The sequence below is a fragment of the Peromyscus leucopus genome, chromosome 7, assembly GCF_004664715.2.
Source record: "Peromyscus leucopus breed LL Stock chromosome 7, UCI_PerLeu_2.1, whole genome shotgun sequence".
Lineage (NCBI taxonomy): Eukaryota > Metazoa > Chordata > Mammalia > Rodentia > Cricetidae > Peromyscus > Peromyscus leucopus.
Window position 1 is genome coordinate 64701981 of NC_051069.1, and position 18860 is coordinate 64720840.

At 37.9% G+C, this 18860-nt stretch overlaps 1 protein-coding gene across 11 annotated transcripts in view; it reads left to right on the forward strand.

Annotated features, from left to right (window-relative positions):
• Gria4 (glutamate ionotropic receptor AMPA type subunit 4) overlaps nt 1-18860 on the forward strand; it is a 397921-nt gene that overhangs the window by 259474 nt on the left and 119587 nt on the right. The gene's annotated exons all lie outside the window — the stretch shown is intronic.

Genomic DNA, 18860 nt, shown 5'->3' on the forward strand with positions numbered 1-18860 from the left:
TAGTTTATCATCCATCCAAAACTTAATAACTTGAGAAACACACTTATTATTTCCAATGGATTTTAAAGGTTGCTTGACTTAGTGTCTGGGGCCCACATTCATTTGGAGATTTGACTAGATTAGAACATCCAAACTGCTCATATATATGACTATTAAGTTGTGAGTTTATTAACCATGATGCATTTCTAAATTTGATATTATTGTTACTGGTGGTGGTAAAGAGAGGGTGTGTGTATGTATGTTTACATGTACATGTGTGTATGTGTATAAGTATGTATATGTGTATGTGTGTGTATGTTTGTGTGTTTATATGTATATTTTTGTTTGTGGGAGCTCACATGTGGAGATCAAAGAACATGCTATATTTGAGGAACATATACAGCATCTGTACCTAGATGTGAGATGGTCTGTGGGGAATGCCAACTAAAACTAAGAAAGGATGGAAAGAGATAAGGTCACTCAAAAGAAATGACTTGAGGAAGAGAGGAAGAATCTAAGATAACACTGGAGTAAGTGAGATAGGAGGCTGGCCGCAGGATTATGAGAAAGAGCTGTCAGAACACTGTAGAAACTTGACCTATGGGTGACAAAATGAGACAGATAGTAAAAGCCATTCCCTTCAAATGAACACAAAAGCCCCACTTCGGAGCAATTAGTTCTCTGTCACTGTCTTTGCACAAGTCTCCCAGGGGCTCCAGGAGACAAGTGTTAATTGATGGGATGGCTGCTTTCTGCTTGCACCTTGTTCCCTGATGTAGCACATCAAGGATGACCTTAAATAATGACAAGTTTGCTGTGCATAGTGCTTTATAATTCTTTAACTTAATTTAATTTGTTCTCTACCACAGTCCTTTGATGTGCTCAGAACTGATATGAGCATCTTCATTTCACAGATGAGCACATGGAAGCCCAGGAATGTTACTATTCCAAAGTGGAGCTACCCGCTGAGTCCCCACTCAGTTGTTTCTGCTGAGCTACTTTCTATTTGGCCCCATTCCTGGGTTATGGAAATTGGGAGTTTTCTGTCTTGTTAATCGATCTTGGCTGAGAATTATGGCCTGAGCTAGGACCTGAGGGTGGCTGACACCTGGCTGATTTCTGGGGCTGCACAATGGGCTCACAGACTTCCTAGGGATTGAATTTCAGTGACTAAATGAAGAGTTAGTTGGGTATCTCTGCAGTTTGTGTTGTAATTGAAGAGCACTCATAGGGAGGAAATCCAACATATTGGTCTTATTGATAATAACATCTCTCACTGTCTTCATGTCCCCAGATGCACGTAATTATAAGACATTCCTAAAGGAAGTTAGCAATCTTATTCCCCTCAAATTCTCTCATCATTTAGCAGTCCCTCCTTTCTTCCTTCAGAACCCCTGGCCACAGCTGCTCCAGGGCTTGCACAGGCTACCCTGTATGTTCCAGTGTTCAGCTCTGTTGTCGCTCGTGAGGCATTTACTGGATATTTACCAGATTTTATTTCTTTTGCAAGACTTGGCTTACAGTTCGACATGCAAAACTAACAATATTTGGTGACTACTTTTTCAAACCTTCTCTCTCAGACATACATTCATGTGCACAAGTGCACAAATACCTCTGTTCCGTATCTCAATCCACTCACCTCTTTGTACCATCTAAATTTCAAGATAATTATAAATCTGTTAAATTCATTTGTGCAACCAATAATTGGAGCTATTTATGTGTGGCTAAACATGCAGTTGATAGACTATGAATAAAAAAGTTAAGTTCACATAAAATGGCATTTTTATACATCAAATTAATGTTTGTGCTTGATTCACTGAAAGAAATGGACACTGGAGAAAATTTGAAGCAACTGATGAACTTCAAATAAATATTGACAAGAGAGACACTTCCCATAAAGATTCTTTTTTATTTTTAATTATATGTATGTGTGTTTCTATGTTTGGGTCTATACACATGAGTGAATGCCCTCACAAAGGACAGAAGAGGGCAGCGATCCCCAGGAGCTAGAGTAACAGGCAGATGGGAGCTGCCTGATGTAGGTACTGGGCACCAAATTCAGGTCTTCTGGAAGGACACCCTGCTTTCTTTAACCACTCAGCCATCTCTCCATCCCCAGATTCTGCTAAAATTAAGAAAAGATGTCATGTAATCCTAACAGGCTATAGTTATTGTAGATTATATTTTTGTCTTAGTTGCACATTTCTGTATTTTAAAAAAATCTGTAATGGTTTTATGTTGTCAAAAATGTGGACTAGAGTACCATATGATTTTTTTCTCCTGCCTATATCTAGATATCTTCCAATTTCTTTACATTTCTGGTTTTACATGACTAATATTTAGTTTCAGATATCACTTTCTATAGCCATAATTATTGGCTACACCATTGCTTATTCAGGGGAATCAATACACATCAGCAATCATTTTATATTTTCATCATAGAACATATTTTAAATTCTCATGTTGTCTATTTGGATTTGTATCAAAGAAGTTAATTTAAAGAACTGGTTGTAAAGTATGTTAATCACCTCCATAACTTTGGAAGTACACACTATGATGGTGTGTCAGTAGAAACACCTTGACAGAAAGCATGGAGAAGTGAGAGAAAGAACAGAGGGTCTCTGGCTCATAAAAACTGTTCTGAAATAGTGGAGTTTACTGCTCCACACTAAAAATCTATAATATATGTAACTATAAATATACATACCTACTCCACATCTCAAGACCTTACTTCTGCTATGTCTAAATCATTCAAGGTAATTATTACTAATGTGGAATGTAATCCTTGTAAATAGAACAAAATATAAATAGGAAAGTATTCCAGGGTGAATAAGAACTTGACACAGAAATTACCCCTGATATGCTGAGCTTGTGCAGCATGTATACCATGCCTAGTTAAGATCTTCTCAGACAGGATAGAATGAATGACAGCAGTGCTGAAAAGAGTGTGGTATGCTACAGGAGGCTACACTTTTAGTCTACTAGCAAGCGAGTTTAGAGGGAACATTGCTACTGTTCCCTATGGGATGTATACTGAATCTTAGAAAAAGGTACTTTTACAATGTGCAATGGAGTACAGAGTTATTTAAAGGACCTGTCAAATGTAAGTATTACTGTCCTGCTAAATAAAGACATTTTTTTGCCCCATGTGGCTGTGTGGCATGAGCCTATTCATTCATGCCCCTATGAGTTGGACCAGCCATCTAGACCTTAAGCATGCCAGCAGCAAATTGATCACTAAGAGAAAAATCGGCAGAAGCTTGGTGCAAAGTCTTCCATAAATTCCAGTAACATCTGAGTAGATATAGCTCATTGCTGTGGAATAATGCTTTTGTACACTGGTTTAATAAAACACTGGTTGGCCAGTAGCCAGGCAGGAAGTATAGGTGGGATAAGCAGACAAGGAGAATTCTGGGAAGAGAAAGGCTGAATGAGGAGATGCCAGCCCACAATCCAGGGAGCAGCATGTAATGGCACACAGGTAAAGCTACAAAATATGTGGCAACATATAAATTAACAGAAAAGGGCTGAGTTTAAGTGTAAGAGGTAATCAGTGGTAGGCCTGAGCTAATGGCTGAGAAGTTTTAATTAATATAACCCTCTGTGTGTTTGCTTGGGTCTGAGTGGCTGCGGACCTATTGGGACACAGGAAAACTTCAGCTACAAAATGGTGCCTGATGTGGGGCCTAAAACCTGAGAAAGCTTTTTAAAAAAAAAAGAAAAAAGATTCTAAAACAGAGCTAAAAACAGCTTCCTAGTTGTGTCTCTCAGGCCAGCCATGAGCTACAGTATGGCAGGTTCACAGTGGCGTGTGGGCTTTGAGTGCAGCATGGTGGATTTTCTGGGCTACACGCTGTGGGATGGAGGCATAGGCCCACTGCTTCCCAGAGTCTGGCAGTGAGCATGGTTGCCCCAAAGCTGGTAGTAAACATAGTTCCAACATGTTGGAAAGCTGAATTGGGTGGAGCCAGCAGGCAAAGCTGCCATTTCAGTCCTAGTAATGCAGCATTTTAAAGCCATAGATTCACAATAAGGTAGATTCAGATGGAACAAGAATTTAAATGGTTTACAGTGTGTGTAAAAATGTACGTAGTCTTGGAAGAGAGAATAAAATGAATATAGACAATTATATAAAGAAATAGTTTTAAAAAATAAAGTCTTTATAGAAACAGAAAAGGTAATGTAAAAAATAAGCCACATAAAATGGAAATTACACAAAGAATCTGGATTATATTGTCTTTGGGATATTTAACTGCCGAGAGACAAGCTTGCTTGGATATGGGGGTGGGGGAGGAGGCCAGCCATTTTAAGTAAACGAAGTCAGGCAGCATACGCCCTTAATCTGATGACTTGGCAGGCAGGGTCTCTGTGTGTTCAAGGCCATACTAGGGAACAGAGCCAAGCGTGATGACACACACCTTTAATCCCAGTACCAACCATAGAGACCTGGAGGTCTGTATAGACAGGCAGTGACAAGGAAGTGAAGTAGTTGGGCTAAGAGCCAATGAGAGGGCAGAAAAGCAAGGCATATAAAGGCATGGGTAGACAGGAAGTAACTTGCATTCGGAAGCTGCAGAGTTGGTGAGGAAAGGTTGGCTTGTGGCTCTCCCTATTTCCCTGATCTCTCTCTATAAGGTTTTCACCCCTATATTTGGCTCCGTGTTTTTTATTTAATAAGACCATTTAGAACTTTTTCTATAGTTTATTAGTATTATGTATTTAAGCATTTCTGATCAACATATATGTTAGATTGAATGATAATAGGAACTTCCATTTACTTATATTTTATTATAATGTACAAAGGGAGCCTTACTTTCTCAAAATCTTAACATTACATGAACTGAAATGTATTATTCCTTATTCCAAGTTTTTATAATTGACTTAATAATTACTTAATATTTTGTCTAACTTTATTATTAAATTTTATATTTAAACATTTAATTTTTGAGCAGATCAGAGCAAAAACTTATATTGTCAACTTTTAAATACAAAAAAATCTGTGTCCAGCCATTCAAAATTATATTTGTGAGTGATACACCTGTACATAGCATAATCCTTTACTATTTTTTAGAATACTTTGTAAGTGCTACAAAAGTACAATCCATGAAAACACAATGGGATGTAACATGGCATATTTAAATTATGCCACACTTTGTCTTTTCTTAATCATCTTCTGCTTAATATAATAAACAAATTAAATCTCAAATGCAACAGTGGACAAAGTCAAATGGTGACTAAATGTAACTATATAAACACCAGTAAGGATTTTCAATTCTGTAGAGATTTATTTAATGATTATTACACTGAGAATTGTGATTAAATAGCAGTTTGGAAGCTGGAGTCCCAGATGATGTATAATCAATTATTTGCCTTTTAATTAATGTAAAAATGAGTAAAAGTAATAAGGTTTGGAAAAGCAGAGACCAATAGTACTATTTGAGGAACCAGTATCATTAAAGTGAGGTGCTAAAAAAGAATTTAGTTGAAAAGGCTGTGTCTGTGTGTGTGTGTGTGTGTGTGTGTGTGTGTGTGTGTGTGTGTGTGTAAAACCAGCTATCTGAAAAAGTTAGTAATGGGCAATAGAAAAGAAAATTAGACAAAAACTGTTATATTAAGAAGACACATGGATTTAAAAAAAAAAAGTTTATCCAGCTGAAATAATCTCCACATATTTGAATTTAGAATGTAAGAGCCAGAAAAAGGCTTTTTGAACATCATAGAGGAAGTGTACTGGCTAGCTTTGTGTGTCAACTTGACACAAGCTAGAGGAAATGCTTTCATGAGATCCAGCTGTAAGGCATTCTCTTGATTAGTGATCAATGGGGGATGGACCAGCCCATTGTGGGTGGTGCCATCCCTGGGCTGGTGGTCCTGGGTTCTATGAGAAAGCAGGCTGAGCAAGCCATGTAAAGCAAGCCAGTAAGCAGCACCCCTCCATGTCCTTTGTATCAGCTCCTGCCTTATGGATCCTGCCCTGTTTGAGTTCCTTTCCTGACTGCCTTCTATGGTGAACAATTGTGTGGGAATATAAACTAAATAAACCTTTCCTCTCCAGTCTGTGTTTTAATCATGGTGTTTCATCATAGCAATAGAAACCCTAATGAAGACAGGAAGTAAGTGTAATAATCATGACATTTTCTGCATTAATAGAATATCAGTTTGTCCCATTCTTGCTTAGCTTCTCTCAGTAGTAGAGAGTTTCAGCCCTTTGGCTGGTAGAAATGGAGTCATAGGAAAGTACTCAGCAGTATGAGGCTCTGAGCAACAATTTCATTGAATTACTCTCTCTTTGTCTGTTTCCCATACACTAATCACAGTACACAGAGGGTACAGAGGAGATAGCACTGGATGCTGAATTGTTGTGTTGACTCCTTATATTGTTGGGATCCTGCAAACTGAGAGGCTGGAAGGACTGGGATAGCTAATATGTGGCCAACCTTCATTAATGTGAATGTCCATAGAGTACTTTCATTTAGGTTAGGTTTTTCAAACACTTTAGCCATTCAAGTAGGAATGGTCCTGAGATGACTCATGATGGAAGGAGCTGAGAGGCAGAATCTCTGTCTCTCACTGTCATCTGCTTCTGTTTACTCTAAGAGTCCTATCTTGGCAGGTCTTCTTTCACATTTCAGGTATATTTTCTTAACATCATACACCATCCTCAGAACTCTAATAGAACATGTGATCTCTTCATTGGGAGATGATTTGCATACATAAAGACTGGAGTGCAGCTGCCTAGAACCCATGTAAAATACAGACAGGCATGAGGGCCATGTGTAGTCTCAGCTCTGGGGATAGAGAGAAAAGAGACTACTAGATCAAACTGGGTAGGTTAGGTATCCAGAATTTAACTCCATGTTCATCCTGAAACAGTCTCAATAAATGAAGTAGAGAGCAGTTGAAGGTGCCTTATGACCAACTTTGAGCCTCAGTGTGCATGTGTACACATAAGATGCTCACTACACACACACACACACACACACACACACACACACACAGAGAGAGAGAGAGAGAGAGAGAGAGAGAGAGAGAGAGAGAGAGAGAAGCAAATGTGATTTCTGCCATCAACATTCAGTCAATGGTTCTTAAATTTTATTTTCCATAATTATTTCATGAGGAGCTTGTAAGAAACACCCAGAGACTCTGAATCTGGAGACCCCACACACAGTCTACGGACGACCCTAGGTGGCACACTGGGTGGCAATGGGAAATGCTTTGCAAGGGCGAATGATTATACATGTGCTTCTAATTCAGTCCTCTAGATTTTATAGTTTATGGTAATTTTTACTGCAAAAAAAACAGGCTGAGAAGGAAATCAGAGATACATCACCCTTTACAATAGTCACAAATGATATAAAATACCTTGGATACCTTGGGGTAACACTAACCAAGCAAGTGAAGGACCTATATGACAAGAATTTTAAGTCCCTGAAAAAAGAAATTGAAGAAGATGTCAGAAATTGGAAAGATCTCCCATGCTCATGCATAGGCAGGATTAACATAGTAAAAATGGCAATCTTACCAAAAACAATCTACAGACTCAATGCAATCCCCATCAAAATATCAACACAATTCTTCACAGACCTGGAAAGAATAATACTCAACTTCATATGGAAAAACAAAAAAACCCAGGATAGCCAAAAGAATCCTGTACAATAAAACAACCTCTGGAGGCATCACAATCCCTGACCTCAAGCTTTACTATAGAGCTACAGTAATAAAAACAGCTTGGTACTGGCATAAAAACCAACATGTGGACCGATGGAATAGAATTGAAGACCCTGACATTAATCCACACACCTATGAACATATAATTTTTGACAAAGAAGCCAAAACTGTACAATGGAAAAAAGAAAGCATCTTCAACAAATGGTGCTGGCGTAACTGGATGTCAACGTGTAGAAGGCTGCAAATAGATCCATATCTGTCACCGTGCACAAAACTTAAGTCCAAATGGATCAAAGACCTCAGCATAAATCCAGCTACTCTGAACCTGATAGAAGAGAAAGTAGGAAGTAGTCTTGAACACATTGGCACAGGAGACCACTTCCTAAATAAAACACCAGTAGCACAGACTCTGAGAGAAACAATCAATCAATGGGACCTCTTGAAACTGAGAAGCTTTTGTAGAGCAAAGGATATGGTCAACAAGGCAAAGCGACAGCCTACAGAATGGGAAAAGATCTTCACCAACCCCACATGTGACGGAGGGCTGATATCCAGAATGTATAAAGAACTCAAGAAATTAGACATCAAAATGCCCAACAGTCCAATTAAGAAATGGGCTATAGAACTAAACAGATAATTCTCAATAGAAGAAGCCAAAATGGCTAAAAGACATTTAAGGAATTGTTCAACATCCCTAATCATCAAGGAAATGCAAATCAAAACCACTCTGAGATACCACCTTACACCTGTCAGAATGGCTAAAATCAAAAACACTAAAGACACCTTATGCTGGTGGGAATGAAAACTTGTACAGCCACTTTGGAAATCAATATGGCGCTTTCCTAGAAAATGGGGAATCAATCTCTCCCAAGACTCAGCTCTACCACTCTTGGGCATATGCCCAAGGAATGCTCAATCATACCACAAGGGCACATGCTCAGCTATGTTCAAAGCAGCATTCTTTATAATAGCCAGAACATGGAAACAACCTAGATGCCCTTCAACTGAAGAATGGATAAATAAAATGTGTACACAATGGAGTACTACTCAGCAGAGAAAAACAATGACATCATGGGGTTTGCAGGCAAATGGGTGGATCTAGAAAAAAATCATCTTGAATGAGGTAACCCAGACTCAGAAAGACAAACATGGTATGTACTCACTCATAGGTGAATACTAGATGTAAAGCAAAGGATGACCAGATAGGCTACCTAGTAAAGAGGACCCTAAGAAAGACACAGGGATCGCCCAATGACAGAGAAATGGATGAGATCTACATGAGCAAACTGGATGTGGGGGTGGGGGGATAAAGGGCAAGGGTTGGGGGAAAGAGATCTTGGGGGAGCGGGAGATCCCAGCTGGATCAAGAACAGAGAGGGAGAACAAAGAAAGAGATACCATGATAAATGCAGACCCCAGGGAAATAGGAAGAAGCAGAGTGCTAAAGAGGTCCCCAGAAATCCACAAAGATACCTCCACAATAGACTACTGGCAACGGTGGAGAGAAAGCCCGAAGTGACCTACTCTGGTGATTGGATGGCCAAACACCCTAATGGTCATTATAGAACTCTCATCCAGTGACTGATGGAAGCAGATGCAGAGATCCACGGCCAAGCCCCAGGTGGAGCTCCAGGAGTCCAATCCATTCGAGAGAGGAGGGATTATATGAGCGAGAATTGTTGAGACCATGATTGGAAAAAGCACAGAGACAAATAGTCAAACTAGTGGAAATACATGTACTATGAACCAATAGCTGAGGAGCCCCCATGGAACTGGATCAGGCCCTCTGGATAAGTGAGGCAGTTGGTTAGCTTGAACTATTTAGGAGGCCCCCAGGCAGTGGGACTGGGACCTATCCTTAGTGCATGAGCTGACTTTTTGGAACCTAGGGCCTATGCAAGGACACTTTGCTCAGCCTAGGTGAAGGGAGGAGGGGACTGGACTTGCCTCAACTGAATCTACCAGGCTAAGCTGAAACCCCAGGGGAGTCCTTGCCTTGGAGGAGGTGGGAATGGGGGAGGGGTGAAAGGAAGGAGGACAGGGGAATCCATGGCTGATATGTAAAATTAAATTAATCATAAAATTAAAAAAAAATAAAATAAAAACAGTTTTTCTAGGACAGAGTGAGCAAGTAGCCAAGGAGAAAATAAATGGTCCAGAAAATGAATGAGCAGAAGGAAATGGACATTGTAAAGACCCTCGTTTTTTTCTTCCTAAGTAATAAAAGGAGCAGTGGGAAAATTTCAAGCCAGGGTAAGCATAATGTGATCTTTGGTTTAAATATGAGTTTAAAGATGCCAAATGAGGCCAGACTGAAGGGGGACCATGGTCAAAGAAGAAAAGCTCTTCCAAGGCTATTGCAAATCAAAGCAAGAAGTGGTGAGAATGGACCTGTACAGGAACAGTGAAGCTATTGAGAAATTTACAAAGAAGTTTGATGGTTGAATCAAAGGATTTAATTACAATCTCAGATAGTGTTTTTCTGGCACTAAAGAATAATGGGTGTCAGGGAGCATGTGTAGACATGTGGGGGGAGTGTGCATGTATGTTTTATGCACAAGCTTGTCGGGAGGTGTTTATGGGCCTGTAGGGGGTGTATGTTACTCCATCTGAAAATTATACACACTTGACTTCCAGTGTGTTTGAGAGGGGCAGGAGAAAAACACACAATAATTCTTTTCCCAGATTCTTCAACTCTTCCAAAGATGTGCCAGGCACTGATTTTGAAAGAGAAATGAGAGAATTGAAGGAATAAGATATGGTAATACTGACTCCAGAAAACACACAGCAAAATGGCATTTCTGGCCAGCTGGGACTAAAGCCAACCAGTCACTGAATGATTCAAGACATCTTTCTTTCTTTCATTTTACATTTATTCGTGTGTGTGTGTGTGTGTGTGTGTGTGTGTGTGTGTGTGTATAAATATACATGTATACATGTATATGTGGAATTGGAAGATTATTAATTCAAATCAGTTCCTAGAAGTATATTATGCTAAGAGAAGGAAGAATTAAACTTTTAGGTCAACTTTAAGTGCTTCTTAATAGGATTAATTATTTTGTTCTGTTTCTTTGTTTTACACACTAACTGATGGAAGTTAGCTGCAGCAAATGGCTCAAGTTCTTGAAGACTGTTTCTTTCCTCTCTATTTTTTCCTGTCCACTTTTGCCCAAAGACAAGGACATTGTCCTCAGAACCACAACAATGTATTATTTTACAACACTTATCTGCCACCAACTAGCATTTCTCATCACCAGCTCTCAGCCTTAGGCAAGTCATGTACCCATCCTGGAGCATCCTTTGTGTCCACATCAGGAGTTTGATTACACTGTCACTATGATTTCTCCCAGCTAGAACACACTCTGATATCTCATGCATGAGAACTGGAAGCACAATTTGCTTATGTAATGGGGATCATTAGATCATCAAATCTACTGTACATATTGTTCTGCAAAAGATAAAATTTTTTTAACATTTTAAATTGGTTTTAAAATAAAGTACAGGACACAATAAATCACAAAGTTCAAGACCTGACCTCAGTTACTAGAGCATATTGTGGATATTCTTATATATTTAAAACTTTATTTAGCAGCTTTTCAGTAATGAAATCCAGTTGATTTCTGGCAACCAGATGCACTAATTTTTTTCATTATCTTCCCCCACAAAAGGTAAAAGATTACATTGCCATGTATTTGAACACAATTCCAACTCCCTTAGTTTCAAGATTCCATTTGCTAGTCAGTAGAAATCTAGAATTATCTGATATCAAACACTAGGTACTAGTTGCTGGCCTTTAGCTCTAGATACATTTTCTAGTTAAGTCTCTGAGTCACAAAGAAGTGTACCAAGAGAATCACCTATGTCTCTATTGAGGCATAGTTATGACATCTAGACAGGCAAGAATGAGAAAAGACAAAAGAAATTCAGGGATGAATAGTACCAGGACCTCTTCATGGTTCTGGACTTTCATATCCTCTCTTTCATCAGTTATGTCTTTCTATTTATTTTTTAAACTATTTCTCGATTACAGCAAAGTAGGAATTTGAAGTTTATAAACTACTTGAAGGAAATGTTTCTCTTCTGTTACTGTTATATTGTGAGTCAGAGTTCTAGTTTATGCTTGACCTGCTGGCTTAATATTAATGGTGCCCTATTTCCTTCCTGCAAAGGTCTCTGAAAAATAAACTGCACAGTCACCCTATTCAAATAAAAACATTAAATATCGTTGCACTAAACAATTAAAGGTATATAACCTCCTTTTCAGATTTCTATAAATTGACCTATCCAGGGTGAATGAATTTGAAAAACACATCACCTTCATTCCTGCTTGAAAAGATTACAGATTATTCTGTAGACAATGGTCTATTATTAAACATGCCAAATGGTTGGCTTTTCTATTTTTCTCTGACCGCATCATGTTCCAAGAACTCCTTCAATGGAATATTTAGGCCTGGTAAATTACGGTTTCTAGTGAACTCTGTGTTTTACAAATGTATAATTCAGACCCTAAATACTCCTACAAGGAATAAAATGAAAATTTTAGCAGTTGAAGAACAGTTGTGAAACAAGAGCTTCTGTATTAGGAGGAAGCTACCCAGTAGCAGCTTTTAATATAACTTTCCATCTAGAGTAAACCGGGTCTTGGTCACCTCTCTAAAGGTGGTGGGACATGGGAAAATGGAGCCAACAAATATGGTGGACTAAAGTCTCATGCAATAGCCAACTTTATTCAGAGCCTCGGGCAATTTATATTCTGAGGGTTAAGAAAAGTCACATGACACCTTGCACAGCCTTGGTGCAGTGGGGAGGGGCTTGGACCTGCCTCAACTGAATGTGCCAAGCTCTGCTGACTCCTCATGGGAGACCTTGACTTGGAGGAGGTGATGTGGAGTGGGTTGGAGGAAAGGGCTGGGGACAGGGGGAAGGAAAAGGGGGAATCTGTGGTTAGTATGTAAGATGAATAGAAAATGTCTTAATAATAATAATAATAATTGTAAAAAAAAGCAAATATAAAATACAGGAAATAAAAAAGAAAAGTCACAAGAATAAAGTTCTCATGAGTTCAAGCTAAATACAATCACAGGGACAAGCCACATGTGGCAACAGCATGTTTTTCCATGGAGGCATATAAAGGATGGTTAAAATATTTAATTCAATAATAACAGCAAACAATAATGAGTAACCTGAAGAAAACTCACTTCTATCCACAATATCCTAGGGGAGCACAAATCACATTCCAAGAACAAGTCCATGTTTTTAAGACACTGAGGTCACAAGACTCTTGCCTTGTTTTCTGGGACTGTTCTCACAAGCATTCGGAATTCTATTCACACAAATCCATTCCTGGACCATGCTCCAACAGGCCTTTTTATACTTCTAAGATTTATCACTGAGAAAATATTTGAAGATAATAGGTGTCTCCAAAGATCCTAAAAGGAAAAAAAAAATTTTATAAAATGTTTTCTTTCAGCTAGCACTTAAAAAAAAAGTGGTGACTGGGCTAAGCAAGGTGATTTTTGGTCAAAGTTTTCTCAAGACATTTCAGTCAAATCATTGATTACATTAAGGACTGCTTTACTCATGCATCTGGTAGCAGATTGTGACTGTCAACTGGAGCTTCTTTTGGGGTGACCAGTTGTTAATTTCTACAACACCATATGCTTTTCTGACTAGGATTTTCCACACACCATTATACTGAGTTTCAAACAAAATCAAGCCAAAGGACCAAGTACTAGATACCTTGGCTCTCATGACTGAGCCTGGAAAGTCATTCACCACTTCCTCAGTAGCTCCTGCTTCCCTGTTTATGAGGGGAGAAAGCCTTGAGCCATGTAGATAAGTACACTTTTATCATGGAGTCATTTTAAGGAAATAAATCCACATGAAATCTTTACCTCAGTTTTCGTGACATCTTAGTAAACAGTGTAAATGATTTATACATTTGCTTTTTGGAAAAGCACAATGTCGAATCAATGTTGTTTGTCAAAGCAAAGTTTCTTCATAGCCTCTTTAGCTATAAAATTACCAGAAACAATAAGCTTTAGACATGCACGGAAATCCACACATATTATTTTTTAATATAATACTTTTGTTACTAACTCTAAAGATTTAATACAAAAAACGAATTTGTATTTTAGATGACAAGCTCTATTTTCTTTGTTGTTGTTTTTTTTTTTTTCCCTTGTCTTTATTTTTTTTTTTTTTTCCACTCAAAAGAATCATGAAAATTTAGTTTGGCCAAAACAAACAAACAAAAAAATCAGGACAAGCTCTATTTTCTTTCTTTTTTTTTCTTTCCTTTTTATTAAGAGATTTTCTATTCATTTTACATATCAACCACGGGATTCCCTGTCCTCCCTCCACCCACCGCACAGCCTGATCCCCCAACCCACCCCCCATTCCCACCTCCTCCAAGGCAAGATCTCCCCTGGGGAGACAGTAGAGCCTGATACAATCAGTTGAGGCAGGACCAGTCCCCTCCTCCCTGCACCAAGGCTGAGCAAAGTGTCTCAGCATAGGCACTAGCTTCCAGAAAGCCAGCTCATGCACTAAGGACAGGTCCCAGTCTCACTGCCTGGGAGCCCCCTAAACATTTCAAGCTAAACAACTGTCTCACTTATCCAAAGGGCCTAGAAGCTCTATTTTCAAGTTACTTTGTTTTCTAATTTCTATTGCATGCAAATTATTGTGACAATTACTGTAGCTGATCTGGAAGACCAAAAAAAAGCATTGACTAAAAGTGTTAGAAACAATTTTCATATATATTCATATCAGAGATGACATTATAATCTACTGACTGAAAATATATATTGTATATTGCATAATGCATGTGTTTAGTTACATGTGCATAATGAACATGTATTATTTACTGTGTACACATTACTGTCATACACATATACACATATGCTTATTATTTTAAAATAAATAGCAGCCAATGTTATGAAAAGAATGAGAAACCAAATTGCAAATACAAGGGCTAGGACAATCATATTGATGAAAGTTAATTTACGCTCTAATTAGTAATCAATAAGTGGGGGAAAATAGAAAAATATCAATTATGTAATTCTTGCTACTACAAAAAATTAAAAATAGCAACTGCCCCAGTTCTCTGAGAAAGGTCATCCTAACAGTGGTGTAATAAGGATAGATAAATGTGAGACCTTATTGAGAGGATGTTTAAAGTAAGAAATTTTCTTAAAGGAAGTTTAGATCAAATAGAGACTCTCCCTAATTAATGTTACTTGTTACAAAGACCTTGAGTTAAATTTGGAGGAACATATCACAAATGAAACATCTTAAACCAGTTCTGCAAGTGAAGCATGGCTAGTACATCTAAGAAGCCATTTGCATATAGGTTTTATTATAAAATAAATAAGCAACTAAAGGGGTACATTTCTCTAGCAACATTTGATATCACTTGTAGGCAGTTCTAGAGCATACTAAATGAAAGCCTAAAGCAATGATTTTTTGTTCTCATGTACTGAATCAGCATCAATATATTTTAAGAACCAGATGATGAGTTGACAAGGTAGGGCATTTATTACTGAATGCTGCAAAATATGCAGAAAGGTGATTACTATTACATTGTTGTTTGTAACGAAAGCTAGAATTTTCACCATTTTATCAAGCCAAACATTCACATTATAGTTTGATTGTAACTCTAAACCTTCAAGTCACAATGGAAATTTAGATTTGAAAAACTTTAATAAATGAGCGTTAAAGCTGAACCTGTGAACTATTGAAAAAAATACCCTTTAAATGATGCAATAGAATATCTGAATAGATATTTGTAATCATCTAATGTACCTATCTTGAACCCAATGACAAGAATAAAGTTAAATCTAGCATTTTAAATTCAACATTTGATCAAACTTAATGATAATAGAATAATAATAACAACAACAACAATAATAGCAGCTAAATATTACCAAAGATCTGCTTAATATATAGCAAATATTACATTAAGTGCTTTGTGCGCATAGTGTCAGCTTTATTACCTTCCTTTTATGTAAAAGATCCTGATGAGAGAGAATTAAGTTCTTGGCCAAGACCATTTAGTTCTTAATTGGTAGAGACTCATTCTGTCTGACATTAGAACCTACCTTGTTATACTCCTTTGTGGTATGCACTATAATACAATGAAAATACAATTCTATTCTGTTTTGGGTTAATTTTATTCACCTATTAGGGATTCATTCTTGACCCAGAAAGTTTCTTTACCACAAAGAACTCCTAGGTACTATACCTATTTCTAAGAAGTGCTATGACTTCTCCTCTTCCCACTGGGGAGATGTTTGCTGATCTCATTCCAAGTGTGCAGGGAAGTTAGGTCCCCATCCTTGAACCTCCTCTCCCTAACAGCCTCAGGCAGATATGGGCCCAGTGTAAGAACACTACAAAGATTAAGGACCAGTTTCTCACTTCAGAATATTCCTTGGTTGCTGCACTGTGATACAATTTAGTTTAAGTTTAGTTTAGCTTAAATTTAGTTAACAATGTCACCCTGAAACTACTAAGGATCTTCTCTCTGCAGGAAATAAAAATTAAATCTAGAATTAGGTCAACATTAGTCAAAAGCTTTTGAATTACTGCTTAGACCTATCTATATGCTTTCCCAAATTCTTCCTTTCTAGAAAGAGATATGAAAACCCACAGGGCTATTTTTAACCCTACAGGACATAAATTAAACTTGAATCCCAGTGTGTGGAAGGACTTGTTGATGTAAATTAATGTAGGTATGTTTTCTTTTATTGAAAACAGATTTTTTTCATATTCTGACTATAGTTTCCTCTTCCTCTACTCCCTCCATTTTCTTCCTACTTCCCTTCCCTTCTGGATCATTTCTGTTTCTCATTAGAAGACAAATAAGCTTCTAGTAGATAGTAAACAGATAATGAAATAAAACAAATATATACAAAGGGCTTGTAGGATTTAAAAAGAGAACAAAATAAAAAGTAAAAGATGTAAAAAGATAAAATTCAGAAAAAATGAAAAATCTTCTTTGATATGGCATTATAAGAAAAAGAACTACCATAGACACCATTGAGTTGCTTTGTCTATTGGCCATCTGTTGGCCATTCAGTCAACCCTTAAGAGTTGTTTGTTTTCCCAGGATGCTGAGTATTTAAGTATTTCTCAGCCATTTGAGTTTCCTCTGTGGAGAACTCTCTTTTTCAATATGTACCCCATTTTTATTTGGGTTATTTATTTTCTTGATATATAGTTCCTTGAGTTTTTCATATATTTTGAATATTAACTGTAGCTAGAGTTTTCCTGCCTTGCCCACAGTCAGGACAAATCTCCATCACCCGCCAGTCCCACAGCCACTCAGACCCGACCAAGTAAACACAGAGACTTACATTGCTTGCAAACTGTATGGCCGTGGCAGGCTTCTTGCTAACTGTTCTTATAGCTTAAATTAATGCATTTCCATAAATCTATACTTTGCCACATGGCTCATGGCTTACTGGCGTCTTCACATGCTTCTTGTCATGGCGGCGGCTGGCAATGACTCCCTCTGTCTTCCTGTTCCCTCCTTTCTCCTCTCGGTTAGTCCCACCTATACTTCCTGCCTGGTTACTGGCCAATCAGTGTTTTATTTATTGACCAATCAGAGCATTTGACATACAGACCATCCCACAGCACTTAACCATCTATCAGATGGAAGTTGATTATATATTTTCCCATTATATAGGCTGCCAATTTGATGGGGAATATCTTTCTGTATGCTATGAATGTATATTGCTTTGATTGGTTGATAAATAAATCCATTTGGCCTATGGCAAGGCAGCTTAGAGGCAGGTGGAAAATCCAAACAGATAGACAGGAAGAGAAAGGAGAGGCAAGGCTGATGAAAGAGACGTAAGAGAAATTAGATGTAAAGGTACCAGTAAGCCACAAGCCATGTGACAAATTATAGATTCATAGAAATGGGTTAATTTAAGATATAAGAACTAGATAACAAGAAGCATTCCATGGCCATAGTTTAAAAATAATATTAGCCTGTGTGTGTTTATTTGGGTCTGCTGTGTGTGTTTATTTGGGTCTGAGTGGGTGCAGTACCAGCAGGTAAGAGAGATTTGTTTGACCATGGGCCACCCAGTTTGACCAGCACCATATGTTGAAAATGCTACCTTTTTTCCAGTGTGCATTTCTGGCTTCTTTATCAAAAATAAGATGTCCATGGGTGTGTAGATTTCTGTCTGCATTTTTTATTAGATTTCATTGATCAACAGGTCTATCTTTATAGGAATGCCATACTGCTCTTGTTATTCTTTTGTTACTCTGGATTGTGATATCTCCCACAGTTCTTTTATTATTGAGAATTATTTTAGCTATTCTGTGTTTTTTGTGCTTCCATATGAAGCTGAAATTTTTCTTTTGAAGATCTGTGTTAGAATTTTGATGGGATTGCATTTAATCTGTAGATTGCTTTTGGTAGATTGACATTTTCACTACATTAATCCTACTGATCTATGAGCATGGGAGATCTTTCCATCTCCTGATGTTTTCCACAGTTTCTTTATTCAATGTCTTAATGTTTTTATCATACAAATCTTTCACTTGTTTGGTTAGAGTTACTCTAAGATATTCTATATTTTTGAGGCTATTTGTGAAAGGTGTTGTTTCCCTGATTTTTTTCTTAGTCCATTGTCATTTATATATAGGAAGGTGACTTAGCTAGGGTTTCTATTGCTGTGAAGAGACACCATGACCATGGCTACTCTTATAAAGGAAAACACTTAATTGGGGTGGCTTATATTTTTCAGAGGTTTAGTCCATTATCATTATGGCAAGACATGGCAGCATGCAAGCAGACGTGGTGCTGGAGAAGGATCTGGGAGTTCCATATCTCAATACACAGGCAACAGCAAGTGACCTGAGTGTCACATTGAGAAGAGCTTGAGTAAAGGAGACCTCAAAGCCCACCCCTCCAAAACATGCTTCCTCCAATAAGGATACACCTACTCCAATAAAGCTACACTTCCCAATATTGCTACTCCATCTGGGGGCCATTTTCTTTCAAACCACCATATTCCACACCCTGCCCCCCATAGACTTGTAACCATACCATAATGCATAAATGCATTCAGTCCAACTTCAAAAGTCCCATAGTCTGTAACAGTCTCAACATTTAAAAGTCCAAAGTTCAAAGTCTCCTCTGAAACTCATGTACTCTCTTAACTCTAATCCCCTGTAAAAATCAAAATCAA